The 15,720-nt window shown below is 35.4% G+C and overlaps 1 protein-coding gene and 1 non-coding gene across 2 annotated transcripts in view; one reads left to right on the top strand and one right to left on the bottom strand.

Annotated features, from left to right (window-relative positions):
* Il1rapl2 (interleukin 1 receptor accessory protein like 2) overlaps positions 1-15,720 on the bottom strand; it is a 1,246,644-nt gene that overhangs the window by 439,394 nt on the left and 791,530 nt on the right. The gene's annotated exons all lie outside the window — the stretch shown is intronic.
* LOC115063169 lies at positions 2,558-2,660 on the top strand. The gene has a single exon (XR_003843063.1). It is a non-coding gene; the product is annotated as a U6 spliceosomal RNA (small nuclear RNA).

The raw sequence follows: 15,720 nt of genomic DNA, 5'->3' as shown, positions 1-15,720 counted from the left end.
CATTCAAATATAGTAATGTCAATTAACATTTTATCTTTCTCTATCATTCTTTATTTTAGTGCCACATGTCCCTTCTCTGTAGAAATTGAAATTATGCTTTAGGAAAGACAAATATAAACATGAGTGACCAGCAAACTGTTTAACAAAAAGAAATTGAAGTATAACTTCTAATAAAGAAGTTGTTTTCTATTATGAAGACTATTGGGCTATTCATCTCCAGTGATTTAAAAGTATCACTGCAGATTCTGGATATCCTGTTTGTTTTCTGTTGCTGTGATAAAACAGTGATCAAAAGCAATTTTGGGAGATAAGGTTTTATTCTTCCTCTGAGCTTACAGTATATCATAAAGAGAAGACAGCAGACAATCAAGGCAGAAGACTGGAGGCAAGAACTGAAACAGAAGCTATGGAAGAGTAAAAGTTACTGGCTTGTTCCCCATGGCTTGTTCAGTCTGCTTTTTTATATACTCCAGCCTCCCCATGGGTGGCATAGATGTTGCCACAGGTCAATCTTCTCAACCATGTTTAATTTTACACAGAAACCTCAGGCTGTGTTGAGTTGGCAAAACTCAACCAGGACACTAAAAATTGCTTCCTTTTCTTCTTTAATATTTTTCCTTTAATTTCTCTGTTTCCTTCCTACCCTCAATCTTTTCTATTATTTTTAAAAGATTTTTATTAATTTTATATGGGGTACTTTGATCATATTTACCCCCTTCTTATCCTCCTAATTATTCGTGGATCCATCTCCTTACTTGCCCACACTCACTTTCATGAACTTCTTTTTAAATAACCCATCAATTTGTTGCCTGCTACTATTTTAAGACTAATAATTCTTGTGTAATTAATTATAATTTACAATCTGCATATTTATACAACATCTGATTGGATGGTTTTACAATTTTTAATATTTACCAAAATACTTATACCATATATAGTCTTAAGTCACAGTTGTATGTAAAGCAGACACTGAACTGATTATTTGTTAAATAATATCTTTATTTTATGTATATGAGCGTAATACATGAAAATGTATGTGCCATATTTGTGAAGTGCCCTTAGAGGACAGAAGATGATACCAGATCACCTGAAACTAAAGTTCTGAGCTGCTACATGGGTGCTGAGAATCACACCCAAATGTTATGAAACACCAACCAGTGTTCTTAACTGATGAGGTATCCTGAGGTGTGTGTATGTTTCTACTGAAAAAAAAAAAAAAAAAAAAAAAAAAGCAACTAAAATAAATTCCTCATTATTTATGAAAAGCACAATTAAGTACAGAAATATAGTGCTACGGATGGGGGAACACAAAAGATGTCACTACATGAGAAGAATGTGAAGTTACAATCGGATATAGAGTGAAATGAGGGAATCTCTTGAACCTATTGAACAACATTCAGAAAGTCCCTAGCAGAAATAAGTTTAGCCTATCATAATAGAGTAGAAAAGGCAAAATGCTATGGCAAGCTTCAAAAGAAGGAAGATGTAAAAAGCTTAGATGATCAAATAAAAGAGTTCAAACTAATTTTTGGATATAGTTAGGATGAAATTGAAGGATCTGATATATAGACATAATATTCTACTCATCTGTTATATTGGTACTTAGTAATATAAATATAATGTGAATTTTATAAATTACTTTGAGTTCTCTAACCCACAGTAAAAACATAAATAAAAATGGGATATATGAAATTAAACTTTAATTTACTTAATATAGTTAAAAATACTATTCTAACATAAAGCCAACATTTAAAGTGAAGAAATATCTTTTTGACATTTCTATGCAAATGTTACAAGGTTCTGCATATATTTTTACATGGTTAGCAGATCATACACATTTTATATGCTAATTTGCCTTATGTGGCTAGTTGTTATCATAACAGCCAATCCAAGCCTATAAAACTAACTTTGCCAGGTGGGTAGAAAATAAATTATAGAAGAATGAGCAAAAGAAAGTGTATGTATGTCCTATGGCTTCTGTACAGCGAGTCATCACAAAGTCAATTACTTTAACAAAAATATGTTCTGCTATAGTTGTGGATGTTAGGGATCTAAGATGAGGCTCAGTGGATTAATATCAAGGTGTTGTCTAGTATATTTTCCTTCCAGAAACTCTAGGAATGAATTGATTCCTTTACCCTTTCCAGCTTCCACACGCATTTTCTGATTTTATTTTATCATTACTCTGCCTGCAAAGCAAATCTTATCAGGCCAAATTTCCTTTTGCCATCTTTCTCACCTTCTCACTTCTGCTTTTACTTATAAACTCACTGGAACCATCTTTGTAAGCTATTGTGATCTCTTTGCCTTCAGGTGAGTTGTTTAGGCACTGTAATTTACTGTCACCTATGTAACCTAACATGTTCATATGTTCTAAGGAATAGAGAAGGTTGCTTTCATTGGTGGCTTTATTTTGTTTATTATCATTCTAAATAAGAAACAATAAAAGGTTACTGTTCTATAGAAGAACTACCTTATGACAAAACTCCTAAAATACAGAAAAAAATGCAAAGAAGAAATTAAATACCAAGCATTATCCTATAATACTTCATCATATGTTCACTTCGCAGAACTTATACTAAAATTTAAATGATAAAGAAAAAATAATGTGGTCCCTGGAAAAGGAAGACATGCAAATTCATGAAACATTCTATGATTTTTTTTCCACTTTTCTTTGAGGATATGGTGACTGATAGGCTTCTTATGGGTCAGTGAATGACCCCACAGCCATTTGCATACGGGAAGTACAGATTGATCCAAGTATGTTATACATGAAAGAAAGTGAAATTAAAATAATATGATTGGAGGATGTGGTAAAAGACAAACACTCCTCCATTGCTGGTGGGATTGCAAACTGGTATAACCACTCTGGAAATCAATCTGGAGGTTCCTCAGACAATAGGAAATAGATCTACCTGAAGACCTAGCTATACCACTCTTGTGCATGTGCTCAAAAGATGCCCCATCATACCACAATGGCATGGACTTTACCATGTTCATAGTAGTCTTATTTGTAATAGCCAGAAGCTGGAAACAACCCAGATAGCCCTCAGCCAAAGAATGGATGCAGAAAATGTGGTTTATTTATACAATGGAATACTATTCAGCTATTAAAAATGAGGACATTATGACTTTTGCAGGCAAATGGATGGAACTAGAAAATATCCTAAGGGAAGTAACTCAGACCTGAAAGGCCATGCATGGTGTGTAATTACTGATAAGTGGTATTAGGCAAAAAAGTACAGATACCTAGGATACAACTCACAGACTGTAAGAAAAGTAAGGAGAAATGCTCAAGTGAGGAGGTTTCAACTCCACTTAGAAGGGGGAAGGAAATAATCACTGGAGGCTGAGAAAGGGAGGAACCTTGGAGGGAAAGGAAAGGGGGAGAGGAAAGGGAAACAGGATCAGATATGGGGGGGGGGGACAGGAGAGAAGCCCAGAGGGTCAAGAGAATTAATTGAAATAAGCAGCCTCTGAGAGTGGGAGGTGGGGGACCCTCTAGAGAATACCATTGGCACAGGAGGTGAAACACTCTCAGGACTTATTGGGGATAACCTTAGCCAAAATGGTGAATATTGGGAAAAGGGAATTCTAAGAGTCCACCTCCAGTAGATTAGGGTCTCAAATGGTGGGACAGGGTTACTAACCCACAGTCAAAATTCCTGACCCAGGATTGTTCCTGTTTAAAAGAACTGCAGGGACAAAAAATGGAGAAGAGGCCGAAGGAAAGGAAAGCCAATGATTGGCCCAAATTGGCATTCATCTCATAGGGGAGGGGTGAACTCCAAAGCCTGACACTATTACTGATGCTATGGTGTGCTTACATTCAGGAGTCTAGCATGGCTGTCCTCTGAGAGGCCCTACCAGCACTGACTGAGATAGGTGCAGATACTTACATTGGACCGAAATCGGGGACCCCTATGGTTGAATTACTGAAAGTATTAAAGACGCTGAAAGAGAGAGTGACCCACAGGAAGATCAGCAGTCTAAACTAACCCACAGATCAGGGAGCTCCCAGAGTCTGAACCACCAACCAGGAGCATAAACTGGCTGGTCCCAAGTCCCTGGCACACATGTAGCAGAGGTCTATCTGGTCTGGCCTCAGTGGGAGAAGATGTACCTAATCTTCTAGAGACTTGAGGTCCCAGGCAAGGATGATGTCTAGTGGTGGTGAGGGAAAGAACCCTCTCAGAGGCAAAGGGGAGGAGGAATGGGATGAGGAACTGTGGAAGAGGGGACTGAGGGAAGGCAATGACTGGAATTTAAGTAAATAAAATAATTTAAATTTAAAAAAGGATATATTTGGGAGAATCTAGAAGGAGCAAATGAATATAACTGAGATGTACTTTATATCCATACACATATACATATATATATACATATATATATATATTATATCTTCATATATATATAAAATTTTCAAAGAATAAATTTTTAAACTTTATAACATAAAATATCAATATTTATTAAGCATCATTTTATCCATCTCTCTGTATAGAGATAGAAATATGAAGATAGAATAAATGTAACTTTATAAAGCTATTATTAATTACTAATTAAGATAAAAATTGTAAAAATAAAATTATACATTTAATACTTTGACCTGAAACAAAGAGAAAACACAAACCAAAGCTAATTAGGATGAATTATTGAGTTTTCCTGTATTTTTCTTCACCAAAACATGTATTAATTTGTAAATTTTGTCCCTGAGGTTTATAAATTCTTTCAAAGTATTGAAGTTTGGGCTATTGCACATCAGATTTCACATTTTAAACTTTAAACAATATCCTATAATACAATTCTCATGACAAAGGTCTCTGAATCCAAGGCAGCTGAAATAATTTGTCCAAAATCTAAGTATCTTGCTGTTCTGTTGTCCTTAGTAGGCCCTTTATTTCATAGACTATGAGTATAGCTTCATTGTTTTCTTATCTATTCTTTTTTGTGCAAAGAGAGATCCCTGGTTGAGACCATGATATACTTTACTAAGAAAAATAATAGTAACTAGTAAAGGGTTTTATAAGTAGAAAATTAAAGCATGCGTATTCTTCCTTATTCTTCCTTCATTCTTTTAGTTATATATAAAAGTCTTCCTAAACTCTTTGTGCAATATATAATACTGCTTTCAGATTTTCATGAGCATTCACATTACAATTAACTCCCCTTTCTTTTCCAGGATAAAAATATCTCTGTGTACCAATTTGATTCCACCCACAAAGGTCAAACTCCTGTATCTCCAGTCCTGAAATAAACAAATTCCCATCTATTGAAGGGGCTGAAGAATCTTGTTTCCTTTCCCTTCATGCTTTCTTAAAATTCCATATTCTCATTCCATGGCCTCTGCTCAATGAACATTTATGATGCTTTTTGATTCACCCCTTAATCTCTCTATTGCCAGTTCGGGTAAGGACTATTTCTCAGTGCTTTCTTTTAAGTCTTAAAGTTTTTTTTTTTATTATTTTTTTAATGTTTGAACATTTGTTCATGTACTTCTGTGTACTATCCGCATGTCTGATGTCTGTGAAGGTTAGAAGATATTGAGACCCTTGGAACTATAGTTATGGATGTTTGTATGCTACCATATGGGTGCTGGAAACCAAACATAGCTCCTTATAGAACAACGATTGCTCTACTGAGCCAACTTTCTAAGCGCTCATTTCTCAGTTCTTATAGTTCAGTTAAACAACATTTGATATAGCTTATAATACCCACTATGTTGGAATGCTTTCTTTCTGTTGGTGTCCTTCAGTATGGTGGTCTTGATTTTCTTATGTGACAGATAATCTTGATTATCAACATTAACTCATAATCTAATCTTACATAATAAATGAACTATTAGCTTGACGAGTTCAATATCCAGCCCAGTTGTAGGAAGTAAATTGATAGGAGTAGGGTCTTGAGATATCTCTTAGGGTTTTACTGCTGTGAAGAGACACAGTGACCAAGGCAAGTCTTATATAGGACAACATTTAATTGGGGCTGGTTTACAGGTTCATAGGTTCAGTCCATTATCATCAAGGCAGGAGCATGGCAGCACTCAAGCAGGCATGGTACTGAAGGAGCTGAGTTCTACATCTTGTTCCAAAGGCAAATAGGAGAAGACTATCTTCCATGTGACTAGGAAGATGGTCTCAAAGCACATTCCACAGTGACACACTTCCTGCAACAAGGCCACACCTCCTAATAGTGCCACCCTCAAACATATTCAAACCATCACAGGACTATATATTGCCTTGGCCATTTCCTGTATTCTCTCTTTTCTCTGTTTTGCCATATTTATTTGTTTACTTGTTTGTTGATATGAGGTACTCTACTGCACTATTCTCACCATAATGTACTGAAACTGTTGGGTAAAATAAATCCTTCCACCCTTATGTTGTTTCAGTCAGTGACCTGAATGGAAAAAGAAAATGTGGTTCACTTACATGATGGAATACTACTCAGCTACTAAAAACAAAGACATCACCAAATTTGCAGGCAAATGGATGAAACTAGAAAAGATCATCTTGAGTAAGATAACCCAGACCCAAAAGGACATTCATATGTACTCACTGATAAGTAGATATTATCTATAAAGTGTAGAATGCCCATGCTACATTCTCCAGACCCAAAAGAAGTAAATAACTAGGTCTCAAAGGAGGATGGTTGAATTTCACTCAGATTAGAAGGGAAAATAAAATAGTCATCAGAGGTGTGTGGAGGTAGGGAACTGGGTGGCAGAGGGAATGGGGATGGAAATGGGAGTGGGGATCAGGTAGAGGGAGAGCCTGAGAGAGAGCAAGTCAGGAGAGTAAATGGAAATTATCAACAGCCCAGGGTAGGGCAGCATCTCTAAGACTTACCAGAGAGTCAAAGAGGATGACTCTAGCTGAGACTCCTAGCAGTAGTAGATATGCAGCCTGAAATGGCTACCTTCTATAGCCAGGCAATCCTTCCAGGAGAAGGATAAGGATACCAACTCACCCCTAAAACCTTCACACAAAATTTGTCCTGTCTATAGCAACTACAAGGACAAAGATGGACCCAAGATTGGTTGGACATCCTCTCACTCTCTACTCCAGGCCCCATGCTTGTGTCTTTGTAAACAGGATACATTTGGGGTTAAAAGACGGTCACTCTCATTGATTCTTGGGCACCTCCCTTATCCCCGGTTTCTGACTTATCTTGGTGATGCTTCTTACCTCAACATCCCTATCAGTTGCAGATTTACATTCATTCTCATGGCCATCTCTCCTGTCCATCTCCATACCTGATCCGGAACCTACCCATTCCCCTCCCCATCCTCTCTCTCACTCAGTTCCCTCTCTCTCCCATCTGTTTCTTTTATTTGCCCTTCTAAATAAAATTCAAGCATCCTCTTTTATGTATTCCTTCTTGTTTTACTTCTTTATGTCTGTGGAGTATAGCATGGGTATCCTGGATTTTATGACTAATATATTCTCATCAGTGAGTATACACCATGCATGTCCTTTTGGGACAGAGTAACCTCACTCAAGATGATATCCTCAATTTCCACCCATTTGCATGCAAAATCTGTGATGTCTTTTTTTTAAAAATAGCTGAATACTATTATGTAAATGTACCCCATTTTCCTTATCCATTCATTAGTTGAGGGACATCTAGGTTGTTTACAGTTTAAAGAGGTAAAAGATCTCTATAATGAAAACTTTTAATTGTTGAAGAAAGAAATAGAGAAAAACGTTATACAATGGAAAGAACTCCTAGACTCATGGACTGGTAGAATTAATGTTGTGAAAATAACTATTATTTAATTTAAAGATTTACTACAATCCCAATTAAAAAAATCCCATATCCTTCAAAGAAAAAGGGGAAAAAATCCTTAAATTTATATGGAACAGCAAAAGACTCCTGATAACCAAAGTAGTCCCAGCATGGGGGAATGCTAGGGCAGTGAGGTGGGAGTGGGGGATGTGTGGGGGAGCACCCTCACAGGAGCAGGGAGAAGAGGGAATGGGATAGGAGGTTGCAGAGGGGAAATGGGAACATGGATAACATTTGAAATGTAAATAAATAAAATAACCAATAACAATAAATAAATGAATAAAATAAAATAAAATAATCAGAAGTAAAACTAAAAAAAAAAAAAAAAGATTGTAAAATCCAGATGACAGGAATGATTGTTCTGAGATAGTGTCTTGTATATACAAAACTAATCTGCACCCATGAAATCCTCGCACTTTAGTTAGTGAAAGAAGTCTTGTACAATGATAATCCAAGTTGACATGTTAGTGTGGATGGAGGGAACCACACAAGATCTCAGCTGTAGAAGATCTGCAGGCAATTAATAGCTAATAAAAAAATGGAGAATCAGTCTTCTCCAATGATGGACCCCAACTGGGTTATCTAATTCCAATCTTTAAACACATACACATATGAGCAATAAATGAACTCAGTAGGGGTTGCATACAATAATAAAAAAGAGGTCATGAATTTGAGAGGGAGTGAAGGGTCACAGGAAGAGTTAGAGGAGTGAGAGGGTAAGGTATAAATGATGTAACTACAGTACTCATTTATGAAGTTCCAAACAAATGTTAACAAAAGAAAAGCTATGATGTTCTTTGTGAAGATGTTACCAGTGGGATCAGGAGCTGTCCCTGACACTTTTACCTACATGTGGGACCCTTTTCTTCTTCCTGGTATGCCTTGCCTAACCTTGATGCATGATATGTGTCTGGTCTTATTGTCATTTGTTATGCCATATTTGGCTGATGTCCCTGAGAGGAACGCTCTTTTCTGAGTAGAGGCAGAGGAGGGGTGAATCAAGAGGAGATAGAAAGCAGAGGGACGAGGAGCTTGAGGGAGCTGAAGGAGGGAAAACAGCAGTCAGGATTTAATATATGATACAAGAACTAAAAAAATAATGCTAACCTATATAATGCCTAATTTTCTTTCCATGTTTGAAGTTAATGAAACACTGTATACATGATGTTTTACAGTTATTGGACTGCACTTTATTTTCTGAAACTTTCTATGTTCTCATGAAAGTGTGTGATGTTAATACAAGATTTTAAACACTCAGTTCCCTTTCTCTAGAAACCTACATTTATCACTGTGAGTCCATGAGACAAAAATCAAATCAAAGTGGAATATCATGGGAAAGGAAAGATGCTTTGAAGTTTTTCATGTACAGTACAAGTTTTATGACAATTGAAGATTTGTGGATTGTTTTTTACTGTTCTGAACCAACCAAGACATTTTTTCAAAATGCAAAAATTAAATATATTCACAAACTAAATACAATACAATATTATTACATCTACAAATGATATTAAATCATCTATAACAAAGACAAAGAAAATTAATATTCTGAGGAACTAAAGTGGGATAACAATAATCTAAGGGCCCTGTAAATTTGTGAACACATCATGGCAGTATTCTAATATAGTTTCTTTGAATAGCTCATCCAAACAAATGAACCCATGGTTAACATCCATTAGGCAAACTCACCTCAAAAAGTCTCATGCTCTGACAGAGAAGAATGAAGCAGATAATATGCCCCCATTCACCCCTCCCCTGATTTGCAGCTCATGTCTTCCTGGCTGGAAGAATTGTGAAGCTGAATGATAAATTAGATGCTCTATTTATCTTCTAAGCATAATTTAGGACTAGTTGAGTGAGTAGATGCAACAATCAATCAATAGATATGTCTATTGATGGATAACAAATTTATAACTAGCACTATTATAGGCACATGGGGATAAAGAAGCATAAAATTCTATATTTCATCATAAGAAGTTGCTTGTTGATAGAGCACTTTCTTGCATATTCAATTGCAAAAGAAGAAGAACAACAACAAACAAATAAGAACAGGTTGGTATTTAAAATCATTAGATATAAGAGGAAGCAACAATACATTCTTTGTCTCACCAAACCCAAATCAGTTAACTGTTTATGTAACAAAGGAGGAAACTAGAGGGTAAAATTGGGAAAGGGACAGAGGTTAGGTAATTAATACCAAATTACAAATAATTAAAACACAAATACAAATAAAAGGAAATACAAAATGGAGAGAGGTTAAATAATTAGTACCAAATTACAAATAATTAAAATACAAATTACAGTACTTTTAGTATTGTATAGGACAGCAAGATCACTATAGTTTACAACAATTTATAATGTATTTTGAAACAACAAGCAAGACAAAACATTATGAATGCTTAGAAATAATAAATATTTGATATCAAAATACTAATTATGTTTAACTGGTCATTACATATTATATACATGTATTGAATTGACATTGCTTGGCTCATTAACATGAATACTTATAATAAACCACTAAAACTAATTAAAGGGAGCTGAAGAGATGGGTCAGAGTTTAGCAGCACTGGCTGCTCTTCCAGAGGACCTGGGTCAAATTCCTAGCACCCACATGGCATCTAGAACTGTTTGTAACTTCAGTTCCAAGGGATCTGATATCTTCATACAAATACATATTCAGAAAAATGCCAGTGCACATAGAATAAAAATAAATCAATCATTTAAAAATTTATTACGGAAATTCAAAATTATACATATAGGTAAAAATGTAGAGTTTGTGCTGTTTAGTTTAAATGTGAACTTTGGAATGTTTAGTTGCATTTACTATTCTTTTTAAAAAGTGAAAAGCATAACATAAATGATATGACCAAAAATAAACAAATACACAAGCAAAAGGAAAAGAAGAAATAGAAATAATGGAAAAACAGGAGGGAAGGGAACGAAGATAAAAAGGCTGTCAAATCTTCAGAGTTAATTCCTTTTGTATAGAGGTTTGAAATTAATCAGTAATAGGATGTTGAGACAGTTTGCTATCTTACAGGATAAAAGGAGGAATAACCAAAATCTGGGAGTTTGATATATCCGCTTCACATCTATTGGAATGTCAGAAAGCACAAGGATACAAGTACATACCATTATGTTGGCATTAAACAAAAATGACAAAGCATGATGAATGTGACATGCATACAATGTTTTACCTAAAGCATTTGTTTTTTTTTTCTTTTACACAGATTCTGTCTTTTTCCATGGATATTTTTTATAAATCATCAGCCTGTGCAAACAAATTACACCGGTAAATCTCATGAAAAAACTTCCCAGTGAATAGATTGAGGATGTTGACACAGCAAGAATATTTTCCTCATTTTATATAATGACTGAATGGATTTTTCATACTTAAAAAATAATACTTCAAATCACCATCTTCTTGTTGGAGAAGCACCAGGAAATGACATTGTTGAATCTCGAATAAATTGCAAAACTGTAGTTGTTGGTCTTAGAAGGCATTTGGAATGCAAAGTGTTAAAGTCAGGGTATTTGATAAAATCCCCAGCATTTTTTAAAGCAATAAATGCTGATTTCTGTTTTCCTCCAGCAGTTTGCATAGCACCATCAAGCAACGTGAAAGCTAACCACTGGAGAGGCTAGCTTTAATGTCTGCATATCCTATGGCTCAAGTAAATGGTATCTTCAGTAAAAGGAACTTCCCTGCCAGTTCTAGTGGGTAACCAAGAACAATGGCAATAACTTGTGTGGACATTTCTATCCCAAGGCTAAGGGATCATAGTAAAGGAAACAAGCTAAAAGACTGCTAGAGGTTTTGGAGGACCTCTACAAAATAAGGTTCTCAAAATAATACAAGACATATGAACTTGCACATATGAACTCACAGTGGCTGTGGCTACCTTCTCAAGACCTGCACAAGGGTAAGTCAGTTAAAATTCTAGTGTGAATAAGGGATGGAAGTACAAGCCAAGAAGCTACTTAAAATTAATAGTTACTGAAGGAAGAAGAGTCAGTATTCTTCAGCAATGTTGCCCCTAGTAGGTTGTTCATGCTTCACTGGATTGCCACATATCCATTTATATACTGGTAGCAAAAAAATAAATTCATTAGATTAACAAAAGAGGACATGAAGTTGAAATAGAGATGTGGGAGGTAATAAGGGAAGTAATGAACAGGAGAGAATAAAAGGCAGATTTGATCGAAATATATTATATACATGTATGAAATTCTCAAAGAATAAAAAGATGACATTCTCTTCACCTACTTTAACACATATATGGAGATGGTTAAATAGATAGATAGATAGATAGATAGATAGATAGATAGATAGATAGATAGATAGATAGATAAAAGATCTTAAGAACTATCTAGTATCTAGGTGTTGTGTGAGGAGGAGAAGCTGTCTGAGAAGTATCAATAAACCCATGTGTCATATATTCCTCCACAAAGCAGCAGTTATATTTTTTCCCATTATGTTGCAGTGCAGTTTAATTTAGGAAGTCTCTCCTTTAAAGTTTGTCGGATTTTTCAAGAACCGAAAGCTTTGAGTAGGCAATAAAAGAAAGGGAAATAAAATAAGCTAGAAATATGAAGAGCTTGAGCCTCTGTTATGAATTCATAAATGCCTTAAATTGGAAAGAATTATAGTGGGATTTAGAGCTATTGGGATGTATTTGCATCTTGATCTGGTCTTTTCACGACTAAGCAAAATAATTTACTCTTCCCTTCACAGGAAACAAAAGCACCATTACTTTCTTAATATGTTAAAGTATTGTGAATATAGTGTATCACGGGCACATAGAGTTCAAGATATATGCTCCCTGCTAGAATGTGTACAAAAATTTTAATTTAAATCAAAGTCTGACTCAAGTTGTTCATCTGTCCTCCACCAAATACAAAAGAAAATGGAGACAGACATAGTTGTTTTTCTTCCTCTTATATTCATATTGTAATAATATAATTTTATGGTGAAGATATGAAATATACTAAAAAGAGAACTAAAATAAGTTCATTAAGGGAATACTCTCACTAATATATAGCTAAGTGCTCCCCTTCACTTTTTTTTTGAAATTTTATAAATAAAAAGCAAATTTTTGTTACAGTTACCTTGCTGAGTACTTCCAATATGCAAAGAAGACATCCTATATATAAAAGCTCTGTCTTATAATTATTAATACTTCATCATGAGTTTTAAATAGCAAGCTGTTACACCCTTTAGATTTATCTGTTTTCATGATAATGTCTTTTGACTTCATATTTCTTCAGATCAAATAGCTAAATATTAAAAGAGTTTTTAACCTACTCTCTGCTGTTCCTGTTCCTACCCACCTCTAGTCTATCTGCAATATCTATTCTATTTCTCATTTCCAAGGATAGCTATGGATCTCCCCTCCAGCTCTTTTTGATCCCTCTTTGGGTCTGTAGACTGTAGCATGATCATCCTTTACTTTACATTTAATATCCACTCATAAGTGAGTATATACCATGTTTTTCCTTCTGGGGATATTCCTTCAGGATAATTTTTTTTCTAGTTTCATCCAATTGCCTGCATATTTCATGATGTCATTTTTATTTTATCTGCCAGATAATACTCCGTGGTGTAAATGTACCACTTTTTTTTGTCCATTCTTTAGCTGGGGGACATCTAGGTTGTTTCCAGTCTCAGGCTATAGTAAATAAAGCTGCTATGAACATAGTTGAGCAAGTGTGTTTAGTGTAGGATGGAACATTTGGGGGGGGTTATAACTTTTCATGATGGAGGGAGAGAGTACTGGAAGAGGTAGCTGGAATGGGGTTCATTTCAGGGACAAAGTAGAAATCCAGTTCAATGGGAATTCATAGGAAACTATTGCTGTCACCCCAGCTAAGACTCCTAGTAATGGGGAATACAGAGACTGCAACAGACATATCCGATAACCAGGACAGACTTCCAGTGGAAGGTTTAGGACACCAACCCAGTCACAAAACCTTCAAACTAAACTTTGTCTTGTGAGAGTAATGTGTTGGGGTAAGGGTAGCACAGAAAACATGGGGGTTATGAACTAATGAGTGGTCCAGATTGATATCCATGCCATTAGAGGGATCCCACCCCTGGCACTGTTTGGGTGTTCAGAAACTAGAGGCCAAATGGCCCGGAGATTTAGGATAGAACCAAATACAACTGAGAAAACATCAATGAAATGATGCCTAATGATATTCTGTTATACTCATAAATAGGTTCCTACTCCAATTTTCATGAGAGAGGCTTCATGTAGCATGTGATGGAAACAGATACAGAGACCCACAGCCAACATTCAGAGTTTGGGGAATATTGAAGAAGAGAAGGAAGGCTTGTAGGAGCCAGAGGAGTCAGGACACAAGAAAACACATAGAATCAACAAACCTGGGCCCATAGGGGCTCATTGAGACTGAAGGGAAAATGATGGAGGAGTAGATGAGGAGGTGGGGAGAAACAAGAGGTGATGAGCAGAGGGAGGGTGGGGTAATTGCTGTCTGGATGTAAAATATGAGAGAACAAATAAATTATTTTTCAATAATAATAAGTTATATTTACCATTATTTTGCAATTTTAGTTGATGATTTCTAAATGAGAGTTGCTGCAGTTTAAATGAGAATGGACTGATCACTTAATGTATTTGAATACTCAGACCCCAGTTGGTAGAACTTTTTGGAAAGCATTGGGAGGTCTTAGTAGAGGCAGTCTGTCACTAGGGATAGGCTTTGAGGTTTCAAAATCCCTTGACGTTCTCAATTAACTCTCTCTGCTTTATGGTACTTGTGGATCAAGAAGTAAGATTTCAGCTGCTTGATTAACACCATGACTGCTGCATGCTCCCTGCTAAGAGGGTCATAGATTCTAATGCCCTGAAACTAAGTCCCAAATTAAATGTTTTCTTTCTATAAGTTCCCTTGGTTATGGAGTCTTATAACAACTATAAAACAGTAACTAAGACAGAAGCTGGTAACAAGTGGATTATTGGGATGGTAATTTATATTCTATGCCAATGAAGGTTGGAAGAACATATTTTATTTATTTTATTTTTTATTTAAGAAAGGGTTATACTTGAGAGATTGATTTGAGTCTTAGAAAATATTTTGGACTTTTAAACTGTTGAGACTGAGAGACTACAGGGACTTTTGACATTTGACTGCATTTGGCATTATTATGTGGACACAAGCCTATGGCACCAGGGAGTAGAGTGTGGTGTTTTGAATGAGAAAGCTTTCCACAGTCTTGTCTACTTGAATATGTGCCCCCCCCCAGTTGGCGGACATTTAAATGCTTCACTCTTCTGTTATTCACCTATACTAAAATCTTAGTCTTTGTATTTTTTTTTTCAAGTCCTGTGATTCGCAGGTATTTTATGACCACAACTCCTTCTAGTTTAAAACACAATCCCTGAAAGTAAAATTATAATGAATAATCAGAACTCTATATGTTTTGCAAAGTCTTTTTTAAAATGTAAATTATCAGTAGCTGGTCAATGATGTCTATTTTAGATTTCATCATAATTTTCAAAGTGCTATGACAAAGCATGCCATGAACCTCCAGGAGTACTGCATATGGATTATCTTGCAAATGGAAGCAAATTTGATAGGCTATATTAAAAAATGTGGATGAGCTCTTTCCCCCATAATACTTTCCTTTTAATATTACCTATCCAGTGCCTAAGGTTTAAATATCAAGAACTACAATGATGCAGAGGAAATTATTTTTACTGCATTACTTTAATGATGAACACATCCTACAATATTCCAACTTTGCAATACTAAACATATACATTATATTTTCTAATGAAAATGAAAAGCAACATTTTCTTAGTAATTAAGGACTGACTGACAACATAAACTACATTAGCTTTTTTGCAGATGTAATGGTTTTATATATATAAAACCATTACACACACACACACACACACACACACACACACA

The sequence above is a fragment of the Mus pahari genome, chromosome X (assembly GCF_900095145.1).
Source record: "Mus pahari chromosome X, PAHARI_EIJ_v1.1, whole genome shotgun sequence".
In the NCBI taxonomy this organism is placed as follows: Eukaryota; Metazoa; Chordata; class Mammalia; order Rodentia; family Muridae; genus Mus; species Mus pahari.
This window is presented reverse-complemented; position numbering and strand designations above follow the sequence as displayed.